Source organism: Schistocerca piceifrons, chromosome 1 (assembly GCF_021461385.2).
Source record: "Schistocerca piceifrons isolate TAMUIC-IGC-003096 chromosome 1, iqSchPice1.1, whole genome shotgun sequence".
Taxonomy (NCBI): domain Eukaryota; kingdom Metazoa; phylum Arthropoda; class Insecta; order Orthoptera; family Acrididae; genus Schistocerca; species Schistocerca piceifrons.
In genome coordinates this window covers 1,146,307,729-1,146,311,300 of record NC_060138.1, presented here as the reverse complement: position 1 = coordinate 1,146,311,300, position 3,572 = coordinate 1,146,307,729, and the positions used below count along the sequence as shown (strand labels likewise).

The 3,572-nt window shown below is 42.2% G+C and overlaps 1 non-coding gene across 1 annotated transcript; it reads right to left on the bottom strand.

Annotated features, from left to right (window-relative positions):
• Positions 1–2,088: 2,088 nt before the first annotated feature.
• Trnar-gcg lies at positions 2,089–2,164 on the bottom strand. Its single transcript has one exon. It is a non-coding gene; the product is annotated as a tRNA-Arg (tRNA).
• Between the last annotated feature and the right edge of the window lie 1,408 nt (positions 2,165–3,572).

The window sequence follows — 3,572 nt, the reverse complement described above, 5'->3', positions numbered from 1 at the left end:
TCTGACCATCTGCTCCACTTCGGATCTTGATGCTGGGTGGAAATGTGTAAGAAAGAACAGAAATAACATGGGGGCTAACAATGTCCCCACCACACCATCTGAGCTTTAATCAAGTGACCAGAACTGGAAGGCTGATCAAAAAGTGCTTTATTTCACCCACTTGCAAGTTTATATTACTAATGTTGTTTTTGTTGTATTGAAGATTTATCACAAAAACATCATCCCTGGTACAATTTCTCATAGTTAATTATTTAGCTAACAGTGTCTGCTGGTAAAAGGCTTAAGGAGATGAAAATAAATGACAGTGGTAGCAATGCTGACAAACTGTTCAGTGTAGCCATGTGGTTAGTGGCGTCTAATTATGGAGTAAACAGAAGAAGGTTCGCATCTTGGCATAGGCTAATGTCTTTTTTTTTTAACTTACTGGGAAATTTTTATTCTTCCTTGTCACAAATATTTGGCCATTTTTTCTGAACATGTCATAAATTCCTAGGTGTGTACCTTAATTGAGATACATTTACATGGGACATAAAAATTGTATTTTGGCAACAATATATCCTGACATTGTTGTACAGTAATGTTACGGCCACACAAATCACAGCTACATGTACAGCAGCATAAATGGTCAATATTGCTCGCAATGTTTAATACATTGCCAACCCAGAAATGTTTTCAAAGGCCCACACTATTACCACAAAATGGAATGGCACAAGCTGGTGGAAGTCAGGGTGGATCTATTACTTTCATATTATACAAGAAATCACCTTAGAAAGAACAATAGCAATTGAATTTTGTGGATGCAATCTTTATTAAGTAAGTAGAATGCTTCAGAAAATTTTGCTATTGAATTGATGCTGGCCAGAATTTTACCAGAATGTAGGAACGTGATTTCTCATACAAGCAATTTGTCCGAGAATAGCTAAAACCTATACCAGTATAAGAGAGTATATACAAGTTACAATCCAAATGGCTGTCACCATCTGGTTTTTAGTTACTGGTGATTAATACTGAAGTTAAATGTGCCATTTTAAGTTCACTATACATCAATAGTCACACGGTACGAGAAATATGGAGTGCTTTGATAAAAGAACTGAAAGATTACATTAAGGGTGGTTTGAAATAAAAATACAATATTTAGAATTAGTTTATTTTTGTTCATCAGCACACACCACTGTTTACACTACCAATTGCTACTTCAGGTATGCCTCAAGATGGTAAGAAGCTCATAGCATGGCTTGTAATCTATGTGGATCAAGAGCCACCTGAACTTCCACTCTTCCTATGCAAATTTTTGCCTTTCATTTAGCATAAATTCAAAGACTTCGAAATTTTTTGTATACTTCATCAAGTGCGATTCAGAGTTGATTGGCAACAGCTAGCCAAATGTTTTTACAGACTGCAGTCTTTGTGTACACTAATTTTGATGTCAAATAGCTCTGCTCCCACATAAATTGCATTTGTAAAATCCATAGTTGTCTCGGTTACTAATGTGGCTGTATCCTGCAACATCAGCAGTATTATCCACCCATACTCCAAAAATTTCCATCTAGTGTGGCCACAATGCAGCAATATTGATGCAACATTATTGAGACCAAATATTGCCGTAAAATATGGTCATGTAAACGAAAATACAGTTAAAATTTCTGTAAGTGAAATGAGCACAAATGACATTTACATTCTCACTTGTCACAATTACGTGACTGTTTTATTTCTGAATGTGCTATGATTTTATAGAGAGTGGTAAGGAAGGAACCTTAGAGTACAGCTTAAACTGAATTTGCTGTAAGCTTCAGACAAGCTAAAAACAAAGCGAGAATACAGAATACATTACTCAGTTTACAAATTTAAACATGTGTACAGCTGAAACAGTGCTTTTAGCATGGCCTTCCAGTCCTCACTTTTCATTGGTCTCTTGGTTAGATCTCAGGCAATGTTGTGGGGGTATTGCTAGATCCCGTGTCATTTCTGTTCTTGCAAAGGGGAATGGTCAGGTGCTATATGCTACTGTGTTGGCAGAATGTCTGGAGAAAAAAAAGAAAAAAAAAAGTCTATGATCTGAAATGAAACTTCCTGGCAGATTAAAACTGTGTGCCCGACCGAGACTCGAACTCGGGACCTTTGCCTTTCGCAGGGCAAGTGCTCTACCAACTGAGCTACCGAAGCACGAATCACGCCCAGTCCTCACAGCTTTACTTCTGCCAGCAACTCGTCTCCTACCTTCCAAGCATTACAGAAGCTCTCCTGCGAACCTTGCAGAACTAGCACTCCTGAAAGAAAGGATACTGCGGAGACATGGCTTAGCCACAGCCTGGGGGATGTTTCCAGAATGAGATTTTCACTCTGCAGCGGAGTGTGCGCTGATATGAAACTTCCTGGCAGATTAAAACTGTGTGCCCGACCGAGACTCGAACGCAGGACCTTTGCCTTTCACGGGCAAGTGCTCTACCAACTGAGCTACCGAACCACGACTCACGCCCAGTCCTCACAGCTTTACTTCTGCCAGTACCTCGTCTCCTACCTTCCAAACTTTACAGAAGCACTCCTGTGAACCTTGCAGAACTAGCACTCCTGAAAGAAAGGATACTGCGGAGACATGGCTTAGCCACAGCCTGGGGGCTGTTTCCAGAATGAGATTTTCACTCTGCAGCGGAGTGTGCACTGAAATGAAACTTCCTGGCAGATTAAAACTGTGTGCCTGACCGAGACTCGAACTCGGGACCTTTGCCTTTCGTGGGCAAGTGCTCTACCAACTGAGCTACTGAAGCACGACTCACGCCCGGTCCTCACAGCTTTACTTCTGCCAGTACCTCGTGCCTGCGATAGGCAAAGGTCCCGAGTTCGAGTCTCGGTTGGGCACACAGTTTTAATCTGCCAGGACGTTTCATATCAGCGCACACTCCGCTGCAGAGTGAAAACAAAAAGTTTTTTTAGGCATTCACAAATGTTCGATATGTGCCCCTTTAGTGGTTCGGCAGACATCAAGCCGATAATCAAGTTCCTCCCACACTTGGTGCAGCATGTCCCCATCAATGAGTTCGAAAGCATCGTTGATGCGAGCTCGCAGTTTTGGAACGTTTCTTGGTAGAGGAGGTTTAAACACTGAATCTTTCACATAACCCCACAGAAAGAAATCGCATGGGGTTAAGTCGGGAGAGTGTGGAGGCCATGACATGAATTGTTGATCATGATCTCCACCACGACCGATCCATCGGTTTTCCAATCTCCTGTTTAAGAAATGCTTCTGCTTTAGCCTTTTCCGTAAGATTTTCCAAACCGTCGGCTGTGGTACGTTTAGCTCCCTGCTTGCTTTATTCGTCGACTTCCGCGGGCTACGCGTGAAACTTGCCCGCACGCGTTCAACCGTTTCTTCTCTCACTGCAGGCCGACCCGTTGATTTCCCCTTACAGAGGCATCCAGAAGCTTTAAACTGCGCATACCATCGCCGAATGGAGTTAGCAGTTGGTGGATCTTCGTTGAACTTCGTGCTGAAGTGTCGTTGCACTGTTATGACTGACTGATGTGGATGCATTTCAAGCACGACATACGCTTTCTCGTCTCCTGTCGCCATTTTG